We start from the raw sequence: 15,731 nt of genomic DNA on the forward strand, positions 1-15,731 counted from the left end.
CTAGGGTTTTTATCTTATTTCTAATAGTTTAAGTTATCCGTCACAAAGCAAGTATAATGACACCATGTTTAAAGATGGCGACACTATATAACATTTGTACTAACTAAAGATACTTTTGCCATTCATTATAGTTTGATCAGAATGAGGTTTCTACCTCAATTCTGTGAGGAGTTATAATTATTGAAATTTCATATCATTAACCTTAAGGAATTCCGAAATGTGGACATCTGAGTATAAGAAGTTAAAAAGCCTCACTCCTTTTTCTTCTCCCTTCTTTGTTTCTCTTCTACGACAAATATGAAAAAATGAAACACCTATTTAGTTATTTTGAATGATGGGAGTGGGGACTGGGAAGGGAGAAGAGAAAGGGGTGGAGGCTTTTAATTTCTTATACTCAGATGTCCACATTTCGGAATTCTTTATTATTACTGGGTCATCCCATAAGCAATGTCATATATTTGCACCGTGAGGAAAACAACGATAACACTACTGTTAGTTATGAAAGTAGTCTACATCCGACTCCACAACACTCTGCCACCTGTCAACCGGTTGTTGAATCCACCGCCGAAAAATCACCAGTCCTGGAGGCAAAGAACTGGGTCAAAGTTCGTCGCATGCCATCCTTATCTAGCAATGTTCACCGGAAAGGTGGTTTTGTAGGCTGCTAAAAAGATAGTTGTCTTTTGATGCAAGATGTGGTAAACACGCCGCATGGAGATTTTCTACCAAACACATTTCTCGATCTTATCACAGGTCTTCCATGCCGTGAGTGAGCGTGGAAGAGCACACCTTGCCAAGAACCGGAGTAAGACGTTTCTTCAACAATGCAGTCCGCATGGGTTCAAGTTGCTGACAGTAGTCACCTGCATTGATTGGATCTTATTACGTGACAATAACTCAAAATAGATTATACCATGGATATCCCACCAAACATTCAATATTACTTGGCAGGGATGGAGGTCCTGTTTTGGCCCAATTCCTGTGGCCATCCCCTCTTTAGGTACTCATTCACGTTTGCGTGTAATGTTAAGGTAGATGCCTAACTTTTTATTCCCTGTCACAATTCTGTCCAGAAATGGCTCATGTCTTTGACAGGTAAAAAGGGACTGTAGATGTCACTAACTGCTGCTTCTGTTGAGGCGTTAGTGCATGGTATACTCATTTACAGAGTTTTCACACGTATGTAAGGTCCTACAGATGGCGATGAACAGTCGAAATAGATGACATTGAGTTCCTTGTCCAGTTCTACAACAGTAGACCCTATACATTGAATTTGCCTTCACTGCTGTTCGCAGGGATTCTTGCTCAGCTGCACAGATGTCCCTTCTCGTTGCTTATCGGTGAGGCTAGTATCCCCAGACTAATCTGGTACTTCCGCACATTCAAACAATCCTAACTATATACGAAATTGATGTTTCGTGTCGCTACGCTGACTGATATCCCTAGTGTAATTTATTCAACATAATATGCCGTATATGATCCGGTCCTCCGACGCTGCCATAATCAAACACAAGCAACAAATCGTTCTTCTTCTGGATGCTTGCCGTCATTTAACGTGCCGTCTACTTCACTATAGCACAGCCAACAAGAGATGGTCTCTGGCGTTTTTAACCACATGCGGTGGGACATTGCAGCTCCTACTTTGATACCAGTGTTACCAACCACGATCACTCTGTCTTATACCATTAATTAAATTGCCACTACAGTTGCACCGAAAGAAACCTTGACACGCGAGTAGTGGCAATGTCGCTGCGAGCTCTCAGAGACGTTCTCTTACTGGACGCACTATAGCCACGTGCTACTTCACTAGTCTGTCGTCAGATGGCGTTATTATAGTAGTCATCGAAAAGACGACATTATTTATGGGATAAGCTGTTAAAATAATTGTAATTCTCGTCCTTTTTCCTTCTCAACCATTTACTTCCCTTCTAGGTCAAACGCTTAAACATGTGAGTAATTATTTTCAATGAAAAGTTCGTATGACAAATTTCATGTCACTAAACTTCAGAGATTTCTTGATATGGGGATCTTATTTCAAAAATTATAATTCCTAAATCTTTTTCGTTCTCAGCACTTTATTTTCCTTTCTAGATAAAATATCAAACAAATCTGAAACACGTGTCTAATTATTTTCAATGAGAAGTTCAAATAACAAATTTTATGTCTCTAACCTTCAGATATTGCAAGATGTTTTAGTATCATTTCTTTCTCCCTCTTTTCATCGAATTTTCAAAAAAATTCCCTTATCGGCACCTTATGTCACATGTCTATACGCGGGGCACGGTGGCTCAGGGATAGAGCACTCGCTTACCTCTGATGCATGTGGTTCCTGGTTCGACTCCCTACCAATTAAGATTGTGGCAAAAAACATCGTTTTAGTGGGTTTTCTCACAGTACTCCCGTTTCCTCCTATATTTTCATTCACCAATCCTTCTATCATCATTCATTTGCCTTAATTATCCCTCTCCCTTAGCCTAAAGGGTATAATCGTGGAAAGTTAAACTGAAAGATTTCATTTCACTGTCATTTCTATGCACTCTCAAAATTGGAAATTTCGAGGTTAAGCAGTTTGGCCTTGCCGTTGATTAGTCAGTATGTTGCTCAGGGAGGGGTGTACATTTTATCTTTCACAAACCCCTACAGAAAGAAGTCAAGTGGCGTGTAATCTGTAGACCGTGGCGGCCAGGCAATTGATTCACCACGACCTATCCACTGATCTGGGAAACGCTGATCAAGAAATTCTCTTACGTCTATCAGGTAGTGCGGCAGGGCGCCATCTTGTTGCCACCGTAAGCGGCTATCTTGGTCATCTTCATCTAACTGTGGAACAACGAAGTTGTGGAGCATATCAAGATAGGCGATGCCGGTGATGGTGCTCTCAGCAAAGAAGAATGGTCCATTCACCTTTGCTCTGGAAACTCCGCAAAACACGTTCACTTTGGCCCTCAAACACGAACCAGCTCCACGTACGCATGTGGATTTATCGTTCCCCAAATACGACAATTGTATGTGTTGACTCGCTCGGAAAGTTGAAAAGTTAATTCATCACTGAATACCACATTGTTCAAGAATGTTCATCACCACTAATGCGATCCAACAGAATTCGTGTCGGGTATGTTTATCCGCTTCACTCAGTGCTTGAACCAAGGACAGTCTGTATGACTTCATGGGCAAACGTCTACGCAATACGAGCCAAACAGTGGTCTGAGGGATACCAGTTTCTTGTAATGCACATCGTGTAGATTTTCGAGAACTGTGGACAAAACTCTCCCTAACTGCTTCCACCACATCGTCAGTCACGGGTGAGCGCCCTGAAGCCTTTGTGTGTCGCACAGAACAACGTCTTTCAACAAATGTCTGCTGCCATTTGTACACTGTTGGTCTGCTGGGTGTTTACTCGTTGCTGACTCGCACGGTCCTTCAAACCAAAACGCACTTAGCTCACCAGCGAAAGTCTGCATTTTCAATGTATGACCGGTGGCGCCGCGTGTAGTCACCTCCGCAACTACTAAACGAAGTATTTTGCAGTCTGTATAATGACATATAAACCAAGTCTGTATGTGGTTCCAATCAAGAATTATAACTGATTGAATTTGTAAACCCTATAAAGAATCACTCTTTCATATATTCAAATAATAATGGCTATTACTTTGGCATTTGATCTGCCAACACCTCTGGCTGCTTGAGCTTAGGAAACTGGAAGGCACCATGTGTAAGATGTTTGCTATAACCTCGTCAGGGTAAATGTGATATTTTGGAAGTTCTGCCTCAAGGGATGCTGAAATAATTAGATACTATAGCTTTTAGGTAGAACGTAAATTTGAACTCGGCCGAAAGATCCTGCACACGTGAAACAAGCAACGGCGATTATGATGCTCAACTTTGTCTTTTCTTCAGAAGTTCGTTCTTCATGCTTCTTCCCGTCCAAGATTGAAAAAAAAAAAACATATTGGGAGATTAGGAAGATGCACTAATAGCGTTAGTAGGTACCGCCGCAATTCAATATGAAAATTTGGATTAAAAGAAGAAACAACTGTGTTTAATGTGCATTATTATGTTCAGGAGAGGTAAGGGCACAAGAGATGCAGTTTGATTATTAAGGGTGATCGGTGAAAGATTTATAGAAAAAGGGAAAGAGGTGTAAGTGATATTTATTGATCTAGAAAGGGTTTCTTACCGTGTGAATTGGAAATATTGTTGCAGTCTGGTTTTGTTGCAGTCTGGTTTGGTTGTTCAGAGGTTCGTTCTCCGTGTATTTTCCATTCTAAGGGTTTTAAAGACTATATGCAAGACCCTTTCTCGTGTTTTCAGTTGTATGTAATTATGGTATTGCAACTATCAAATTTCTTGTGTGTGTTGGAGTAGATAGTTAAACAGGAACTTCCTATGTTCTGCTATTCTTACTAGATAGACCTAACTACACATAAACATCCTCACATATAAATAAGTTATATATCCGCACTGGAAACAAATCATTATCAAAATATACAGGGTGGACACAGGTTCTTTACTGCTGAAAATAAGTAGTTGAGTTGATTTTGAGTTTAACGTCCCTTTGAGCAGCGAGGCTATATGAGACGTGGACCTACTAATTAACGTGGAATCCGAACCACATGAGCTCCCGCCAGGAATCGAACCCCGGTCTCCCACGCCAAGTGAAAATAAGTAACATAAACCACTAAACCTACGTAAATAACTACACAGAAAGAACTGAATGACATGAACAACAATGCTTTCGATAAGTTTTACTGAGGTAGGAAACATTAAGTCAAAGAATCAGTCTCTCGACCGTCATTCTCATGACAAAGCCGCCAGGTTCTGAGAGACATTTTGAGGAACATTTCAGGTGTAACTTGAGTGAAAACTTCTTTCACAGCTTAAGTCAGTTCGGCAGTGGAATCCTAACGTTTTTGTGCAACGATGCCCATAATGAACTCCCATAGCGCACTACGAGGGTCACTACGAAAGTTTTGAGATGTGAAATAAGTTACATACTTAAAATCAATTTAACATTTACGTTTTCTCAAAGTATTCACCATTACACTGTACACACTTTTGCATTCTCGAAAAATCACTTTTGGAAGCAGTGTTGCCAGTCTTTTTCTTCAAGTGTAGAAAGTTCATTCTCGTAAGCTACTACAGCTTCTTCAGGGCTGGAAAATCTCTTCCCACGCATGCGATCTTTGATCCTGGGGAACAGAAAAAAATCACACGGGGTCAGGTCAGGGCTATACGGTGGATGAGTCGTAGGTTTGACCTCCGTAGATTCTAAAAACTGAATTGTGATATTGGCCGTGTGTGCGGATGCGTTGTCATGATGAAGCAGGATCCCACGCAATCCAGTTCTTGGACACCGTTCCCGAAGCTTCTGGAACACTTTTGTTAGGCAAACAGTGGTGTACCACTGAGCAGTAACAATCCTTTGTTCTTCAAGTGGAACAGTTGCAACATGGCAAGATTTGGAGAAGAAAGTTGCGACCATCTTCTTTCCCACACTTCGCGGTCGCTTCACTTTCGTGGATGGATTTTCGTCTGGAAAGATCCAAACTGTAGACTGGCGTTTATTTTCAGGTCAAATTGATAGATCCAAGTCTCATCACCAGTAACGATGTCGGAGACGCGTAGAGAATTGCCTCCATCAAATCTTGCAAGCATTTCTTCACACCATTCCATATGCATGCGCTTCTGCTGTTCAGTCAAAGTGTGAGGCAGCCAACGAGATGAAAACTTCCTGAGCCGAAGATGATCATGAACAATTTTTGTTACTGCTGGCGATCCAAAGTTCACTGTAGATTCAATGTCCTTAAAAGTTGTTCGAGGATTTTCTCGAATCATTTGTTCCACAGCGGTAATGTTTTCATCTGACACAGCTGTTGCCGAACGTCCAGCTCTCTCTTCATCTTTAAACGATGTCCGGCCTCTTCTGAATTCACCAAGCCACCGAAAAATTGTAGCACGGGAAGGAGCAAGGTCCCCAAATTCCCCCTGCAAACGGTCAAAGCTTTGTGTCTCGTTCAAACAACTTTTGAAATCGTAAAGGATCATTGCCCGAAAATATTCCCTTTCGAGCTCCATTCTAGACAGCCGAATACTGCTCACATCAACAAACAAGTGAAGGCGATACGGCCACGCTGATAAGCGAGGCGAGTTGAAATTTGCTTCACTTCTTCGCACTGGATAATACTACCGAACGCAATTGTTGGAATTCAAATACTGTGCCACAACAATGCATATCTCAAAACTTTCGTAGTGACCCTCGTATCACAGATGATGAGTTCTGGGTTTCTCACATGTACCTAACAACTTCCAATAACACGTTCTTCAATACTGTAACTGGAACAATGGAAAACAATCTGAAACAATGGAAAACCTTACATTTGTATTTATAAGGGAGTGATGGGAAAACTTACATTAGCATTTATCAAGGGTAACAGGAAAACTTACATTAGCATTTATCAAGGAGTAACGGGAAAATTTACATTAGTATTTATCAAGGAGTAACGCGACTTTCTGGCCACCCTGTATTACTAGACATATACTTTAATACTAAATACGATTTCCATAATGACGTCAATATAAACACATACAAAAAATTTAGGCAATATAAACGAATACGTATTATAATCTTGCAAGTGTCATAAAAATGAACATGAACATCATCATCAGGGTATTCTGCCATTATTGGCAGGTCACTTGCCGGAACTGAGAAGCTTCCAAGCTCCACGGTCTTTCGCTAACCTCTTCATCTTCACGTACGATTTCTCTGCTTTGTTATCATTCATTCATTTTAGTCTTATTCGCCCTCTCCCTCTCTATCCTTCCACCATACCCTCTAGCACGTCCCTCAGGATACAGTTCCTTCTTACCCAATGTCCCAATCAGTTTCTGTTCCTCTTCTTAATAATATCTAAAATTGTTCTTTTCTCTCCTACCATTTCTAACACTCTTTCATTCGTTTTCCGTTCGATCCAACTAATTATCTCCATTACTCTCTGCAACCACTTCTCGAAAACTTCTAGTCGTTTTTCATCATTTTTGCGTGAGTCCATGTTTCTGCCCATACGGTACAATACTCCACACGCAGCAGTGTATGAATCTTTTTCTCAACTTTTTATTCATGGTTCCACAAAATAGTATTTTCTTCTTCCTAAATGCTTCTTTCGCCATTCCGATCCTTACTTTTTTTTTTTAATGTTCACATTTCATATTATTATTAATAATACTACCCAGGTATTGAAAACTAGTTATCTGTTCTATTTTCTTACCCCCTACTTCTATATTTGACACCAACCTCTGAACAACCAAAAATTGACGTGTTACTTATTTTCGAGGTATTTACGAAAAATTGCAAGATTTGCGGGAGTTTGATTTTGCCGGCAAAAATCTTTTTAAGTATGTAACAGTGTTCGTTTTACTAGGCTTCTACTTAACTTATTTAAATATTAGGTTGAGCTGCCGAATTTCAATTGTAGATGCACATATTGTTGAGAAGTTTTTCCTTGTTCATTTGGGCCTATTCTATTGATTACTAATGCAAGCACTGACATAATACATTAAAATATTAAACAAGAATGGAAGGTTGCAAGCAACAAATCATTGAGGAAACACAGTACTTTGAAAGGAATAATTTACAAAATGCGAATTTCGTGCTTCTTTTATTTTATGAGTGCTCATTGGCTGTTGGCTATGACCTCATCACTTCTATGACGTCTTTCCTTGAGTCTACCTTGAAATCAACCTTCGATAAGGAACAGTCGAGGAAGGTTCATAAATATGACTTTTTTTCAAGTAGCCCTTGAACTTCAAGGAACACTTATCCGAGGAAGCCTTGAAGTCAAGTCAAGGAACAGTTCAAGGAGTGTTTATAAATATGGGCCTAAGTCTTTTAACAAATGAAGCTTAACAAAAAAAAAAAAAAGGTTAACTTAAAACAAAAAAATACTATAAAAATTCAAGAGAGGTCGTGAAAGAGCTAAAGGAATACAATCGAAATGTATACAAAGGATATATACTTGTAGTGGTATTTTCAATTGAGAGGGCAAGTAAAGAACATGGAGATGAAATGGTAATTAATACATGATATATGAAGCCGCCCCCTTGGCTCTGCTCCCTTCCCCACGTTAAGAATCCGCTGGTTAAAGGGCGAAATTTAGAATTAAAAAAAATCCATGCAATAAAGTTCCAAAATAGAAATGGGTCAACTTACAGTGAAGTACCTACTGCATGCCTTATGAGAAAATGCAGTTTCTCTGATGTCTTAGTCTTCTGGACATTTTACAAGAATATGCCGGGTGATCAGTGGAAGATAGTTGACGTATATGACGGACGGTTAACCTATATGCTATAAGAATGGTTACAATATAGGACCCATATCATTAAATTGTCGCACTTACTTCTTATCAATTACATAAATATGATCGCTCTCCAATAGAAAGCCATTTTTATGGAAAAGAGAACAGCTGATACTCTCCTCCATTAGTTGAACGAAATATCCCTATATTTTGCTTTGGAAAGGTGCAACCTTAGAAAGTGTTGAGTGTTGTAACAATGTTCGGGAGTTTTGAAGACCCAAAGGTGGAAAATGACATCGAAATTGATATAATCTCTCTTTGTTGCAGATGATCTAAAATGGGTTACATTGACACTGACAGAATCTTTCTCTTAGTTGCAGATGGTCTAAAATGGGCTGACAGAGGCACAGAAGGTGGAAATCATCCTTATATCCGGGGAACGCAGCTACCGAGCAATTGCAGATGACTACAATAGACGGCACCTAGACAGAGAACCGATATCGCACAGCACGGTGGCACACGTGATCTCCAAATTCCAGGAGACTCACTCTGTTGAAGATATGCCACGCAGTGGGCGATCAAAGACTGTTTACCACTGAGGAAACAGCAACGGCGGTGATAGCATCATTTGTAAAAAGTCCTAAACGCAGTATCGTCGTGTGCATTGAATGAGGAGTAAGCCAGTCCTCTGCGATCCGGATATTATACACCTATCAGTGGCATACTTAGAAGCTGCACATGCTACATAAACTTAACAAAGATGGCCCTGATCGCCGGTTCGAGTTCTGAATGTGGGGTACCGAACAACAGGAAAGGGATCCCTCGTTTAAGGGCATACTGTTTAGCGATGAGGCGTACTTCACTTTGAACGGGTAGGTCAATCGGCATAACTTTCGATACTGGTGTGACGCAAATTAGCACTGGGTTGCCCGAGTAGAGACTATAGCCCAGGAAAGGTACTGGTGTGATATGGCATATTGGACACCTGCATCATTGGGACATTTTTCATTACCAACACTTTAACGACACAACAGTACCTGATGCTGCTGGAGGACCTTGTGTTTCCTTCCGTACTGAACGCAAACGGCAGCTTCCCGTCTTATTTTCAGCACGATGGAGCCCCCAACATCGTGGAGTTGGTGTGCGTGAATGGTTAGATGTACAACTTCCAGGGAAGTGGATTAGTGGGCCCAGATCCCCTGACCTAATGCCCTTTAATTTTTATCTGTAGGGACACCTTAAGCAGATTGCGTATGCTGACAGAATCCGCGATTTAAAACATTTTAAGGCACATATCCAGCAGGCCTGCGACCACATTTCATGCAACATTCGCCTCCATGTGCAGTCAGAGTGATTGCGGTGACTACAGTTATGCACTGCATGGAATGGACACCACATAGAACCTGTGTTGTAGCATGTACTTGAGAGGTAATTTACCAACTTTGGACCTTCACAATTCTCGAACTCTCCAATTGACCCCCCCCCCCAAAAAAAAAAACTGCACTCATGAGCTTGAGCTAGTGTTATTTAATATGCCACATACCCCATTCCCTTTTTTAAAAAATCGACTTGAATCCAAGATAGCGACTACGATCGACATACACTCCATAAGTTGCACCTCCTCACCCAATATCCGTTGCCAATACTCACTTTTAACTTGTACCCTTCCGGTTTCAAATTATAAAGGTTTCCAAGGACTTTTGGCTCACCCTGTATATATCCTTTTCATACGTATAGGAATGTGGAGAAATGCTGCGCAATTTGTAATACTGCACAGAAGCGTATTGCAGAACGAGAAAGATTGGTAACGTTGGAAATGTGTGTCTCGCACTTGTAATGGGAGTGATAAGAACGACTAAGTATATTATGCCAGTACCCGTCTTATTTGTCGCTTGAGAGTACGATTTCAAGAAAATTAAATCGTCAGGTTTAAATGGCTTTCAAGCGATATGGACATGCATATTCATTCTGAATTTCAAATAGAAATTACCTTTTCTGTTGATAAGAAGAACATAGGTCTATATTTACAAAAAAAGAAAAGAAAGAATTTTACGTTTTTCTATTGTCATGAACATAGGCGCCGACTTTGGGGGGGCAGGGCACTTTTGGCCCCCCCAATATTTAAAGGTGGGGTCCTCGCCCCCCCAATATAATCCAGTTGAGGAAGAATTACCAAAGAGGAGCAAGAATTTCTATCGTAAATTACGTCGTTCCTTTAATTCAATATTAGGAACAGCCTTCAAATTCTATATAAAGCACAGTTTTCAAATCGGCGTTTAACCTTTTTAGAATTTACACTTTTTGAGGTAAATTTTAGACTTTCACTCAAACAGCTACTGCTTCCTTACTATTTATCGTAGGATCGTAGTTCATACCTCGTTTGTCTCAGGATATATCATACTTTCCAACGGTACCACTCTCTTGCCCGTATTATACACCAGAAATAAGAAAATTAAAAAAAAAACATGAGATTTAAAAAAAAATCGAAATTTTTGTGCCTCTGGCCCGGTCCTGGGTTCACGTAGGGATCTGAATATTTTTTAAAAATCTTATTATATACATAATACGTGCGCAAAATTTCGTTCATGTATCTTGAAAACTGAGGTCGGGAGAAATTTTTGAAAGTCTGAAGGTGACCCATCTTTTTATATATGTATATAAATAGAGAAAGTTCGGGTATTATGGAATAGTCGGATAATATGGAATACCTCATTAGCTCGCCTGTGATGTGTTGCTTCCAAGCGGAGAGGAAAGAAACTACTACCTCACGTCCCCATGATGCTCTACAGTCAGTCTCCATGTGATTCTGACATTCATTGTGTTGGTAGACGTGAAAATCTGATTTCTTATTCAGGAATACTTTTACAGGTAAGTGGTTTACAACCTGTATTTTCCTATTGAAATGTAATAGAAAACAATTCTTTATTTACTATGACGTTGGATATAGAGAATGGTAGTTTGATAAGCGCCATTATCCTATACGCCTTCGAATGAGTTTAACAGCTCTTTCGTTTCCAAGCTGGCGTGGAGGGCAATATGGAATACCCGCAAGAGAAGCCTGGTATTCCGTGTTCCGTATGGTATTCCGATTACAAAAATATCTATCGGTATTGACCAATTAAACATACATTTATGATGACAACAATGCTAAGTGTATTTTTTATTACAGCAAATTGTCTGATGATACAAGGGGTGAGCTTGGGTCCAGTGTTCATCATGTTTAATGTGAGCACACAATGACTGTGCCGATCCTGAAGCAAAGTATTATATTTATGACTTTTGCAAGTAATCACAATCGGTTATGGCTTGGCATTCAGAATTTTCATATATTGTCACTATATTCATTGTATGTTCAACAGAAAGCTTTTTTTCTTTTCTATATAGCATTTGTATTCTATATTACCCGACTATTTCATATTACCCTCCAAAGTTGTTTCTTTACAAATTATACATTTTACTCACCCCTGTAATGAAACTTTTTTTATCTAGATATACATAAATAAAGCCAAATATGTAAGGCGTATACTTGTTTTCCTTTTTGTTTCAATGTGCAATTATTAACTGAGTTACAAGTGAAACAAAAATGGTATTCCATAATACCCGAACTTCCTCTATATATACCTAGGTATAAAATATTTTTTCTTTTAAAAATGTACTGCGTCATTCCTATTTAGCCTAGAGTCATGGTTCAAACGCCATTTTCTTCAGTATAATAAGCCCTTTCCAACGGTATCACTCACATGTCCGTATCATACACCTAAACCAGATAATTAGGGAAAAACTCGGAAGTATTTTTGCAAATCCAACCAAAACATTTTGCCCTTCTGGCCTAGGCCTGGGTTGACGTAGGGATCTGAATTTTTTTTTCTTAAAATACATTGTTATGTACATAATACGTGTGCAATATTCCAATCTTGTATCTTAAAAACAAAGGGCAGAAAAATGTTGAAAGTCTGAATTTAGGCTCTCTCTTTATACACACACATACGTATATACTTATTATAAAAATTTACTGCGTCATTACTATTTAGGCTAGAGTCATGGCTTAAACGTTATTTTCTTTAGTATAACAAACCCTTTCCAACGGCGCCACACACATGTACGTATCGTATTCCTGAACTGGAAAAATCGGGAAAACTGAATTTTTTCTAAAAAAAAAAAAAAAAAAATCAGCCCCTCGGAACATTTGCGGCCCTCGTGCCCGGACTCGGCTTCACGTGGAGATCTCAGAAAAATTTGAGAAATGTCCAAAGATACATCCGTTTCCAATCTGTTATCGTGAAAACTACAGACGTGAAAAATTTTTGAAATTTGCCTTAAGAAAAAGTAAAAAGTCACGTCCTTCCGCACCCATTTGACGCAGCCAAGTTGACCATCAGGTTCCAAAACGCAGGTTCTGGGGTGTTCTTTGGTCCATCCTTGACTTGACTAATAAAAAAAAACGACTTAAGTACCTACCTAAATAAGAAGTCAAAGACCATAGTACGCCATGGTAACTAAAGTTACCAAAAATCCTAAAAGAGTTAATAGAGCACTGAAGCTTCAACCAACTTTATGGCAACATTGATATGACAAGTGAAGATCAATGTGGTCCAGTGAAGTTACCCAGAATTTGAACTTGAATTTGTTTTAATGAATTTAGACAAATTTGACTTAGGTCATGAATTTAGCAGCGGATAGGATGCAGCAGACCTAGATCTGGAGGGAGGGGGGGCCTTTATCCAGCAGTTGACGGAAAACGGCTGAATATGATTATATATTTATTCATTGTTGTGGCCCCCCCAATATTTTCTTCAAGTCGGCGCCTATGGTTATGAAACGAATAAAATGCGAAAAGATAAACTACACGAAAAGAACTTACTAAATATGAGTTGTCGCACAATACGTAAAATAGTATGTGAAAGAAAACAAAATCTAAATTTTTGTTTTTACACTTAAAGCATACTATAAGTACTGCATCATAGTGTATGACTCATGAGAATAGTTTTCTCTGCAAAATTTCCAATGAACAATTTGGCAAGTTATTTTGCATGGAACGTTTCTATTCGAGCAGTATGCTAAACATTGTATACATTATATAGTATGATGAGTATAGGAAAAAGCATTTCTTCAAGTACGGTATTTTAAAACTCCATATAAAGTTACCTTTTAATTGTTACTACAGAAAAAAAACCATCCGATCCAGATGAATTGACAATGAATCGAACGGAACCTAACAGTTCCACATGGCCGCGAATGACACATACATGTATATCTTAGTACTTTGCAGATAATAATCAATGGCCGCAAAACTGGCCCACTTAGACGGAAATTTTCTTCATGGTCACAAATGTTGCTCATAAGCTCCCGCAGAGAATCGAACCGGTTCTCCCAAGTCAATAAAGCCACGATAGAGCTCAAAATAAAAAAAAAAGGGGAATAAAAATTATTCTCTGTAATTAACACATTTGTTATTTATTTATACATATTACTGGGCATTACCAGTATCTATAGCCTTAAGCTTGTCACCTATGACGTCCCTTGGCAAGGACACTATCCGGGAAAGGGTGAATAAAGAAAAGAATGACGAAGGAAGGAAGTGGTCTGGTACCTGAAGATTAGATACTATCCCGGCATTTGCCTGGTGTGAATGAGAAAAGCTCAGGAAAAACTTCACTTAAGATGACTGGTCTGAAAAAAAATTACACCTTTCTGACCGAGTGTCCCCACCGGGAAACTAGTGCATTCGCAAAACGATTTCAATCATTCTGATATTTTGTATTTTGATCCTTAAGTAGTTCTGCGATGGTTCAGTGGTAGAGCGCTCACCTCTGATGCGTGGTATACGTGGTTTGACCCCAGTTAGCAGCTAAGTGAGTTTTATGGTGGACAAACACCGTGTGCATGTGTGGGGGTTCTCCCGTTTCCTTTCTATTTCTTCACACACAATTTCATACATTTCCCATCATCACCACCTCCTTTACCCTATGCGGCATAACCCTGGGACGTAAAACTGAAAGATCTCATTTCATTTTCATTTCAGTGATACTTAATTATGTATACTTAGGTATTGATCATGAAATAATATTAGGATTTTAAGTTCAAAAAATTAATATAAGCGAAATATTGAAAATGACTTCCGATTTTTTAAATATAAATGTGCGAAAAATATTTATCATTATAGTATGTAGCATATTAAAAAGAATTTGCACATAATATTTTGAATCAAATGATGGTTACTACCAGCACCTAAACTGGCACTGGTAGACTTTTGTTTGATTCGAGTTTGAGTCTGATTTGAGTCATAATGGATCTACAGATTAACGTGAGATCGGATTCATATGAGCTCCCACCGGGCATCGAACTCGGGTCTCCCATGCCAAAGGTACGTACGCCAAATGTTTAGCCGCGAGGAAGCTCTACTGGAACTTGTAGAATGATGAGAGCACAGAAAAATGTTAACCACAGTGAAACAAGTCGAATTTAGTTTATTTTGACTAACGATTTTCATATTGAAGAAATATGATATTTTGAACTGCAGCTCTTAAGTTCTTGCGTTTGCAACACCATCTTTATCAAGCTGTTGAATTGCTCGGGTAACGGCTGCAAAGAAAAAAAAAAGCTCTTCCAGACGTGGAAACCGACGTCCTCGCATACTTTGTTCCAACTCTGGGAACAGGCCGTAGTCTGGTGGGCTCATATCCAGACTGTAGGGTGCATGAGATAACATTTCCCAACCGTATTTACGAAGCTTTTTACGCAGAGCATTAGCGGTGTGCGGGTGAGCGTTGTCGCGAGGAATCAGTGGACCCACCCTGAGCAACTGCGGTATGGTTGTGCATTTTTTTGCGCACTTTCAGCAGGAATTCACAATAATATACTGCTGTGACACTTCTTCCACATGGAGCTCTGTCCATTATGATAATGCCTTGGTAATTGTATCATCATTTTCTCTACCTTTGATTGAGATCAGCGATTTTTTAAAAAAAATTTGAAGAAGATGGAGCTCTCCACTCATTGGATTGGGATTTTAATTCCGGTTCAAAATCTCTGATCCACGTTTCATCAACAGCAATAATGGGACGGAAACATTTCTCACCTTCAATGTTGAATCTTTGTTTCAGCAACGTTGAATTGTGCAGACGTGTCGTCGTCTGTTTAGCAGTTAAGGAAGTGAGGGATCCATCAGGCAGAAAATTTTCTCTTCTGTAAATCACTTGTCAGAATTCGGTATACTGACCCAGATGGAATCCTTGTGATATCAGAGTTCCTGAAATGTCACACGGCGATCTTGTTCAAGTGCATCTGCCACAAGTTGTATACTTCTTTAATTGGTTGATGATTTCGACCTTCCTGGTCTTGCATCATCCTTTATGCTCACACTACTACTACGGAAATGAGTAACCCAACGAGAAACTGTACTACGGTCCACTATTGTCTCACGAAAAACTCTACGTAAGA

This window comes from Thermobia domestica, chromosome 8 (genome assembly GCF_964235325.1).
Source record: "Thermobia domestica chromosome 8, izTheDome1.hap1.1, whole genome shotgun sequence".
Classification (NCBI taxonomy): Eukaryota; Metazoa; Arthropoda; class Insecta; order Zygentoma; family Lepismatidae; genus Thermobia; species Thermobia domestica.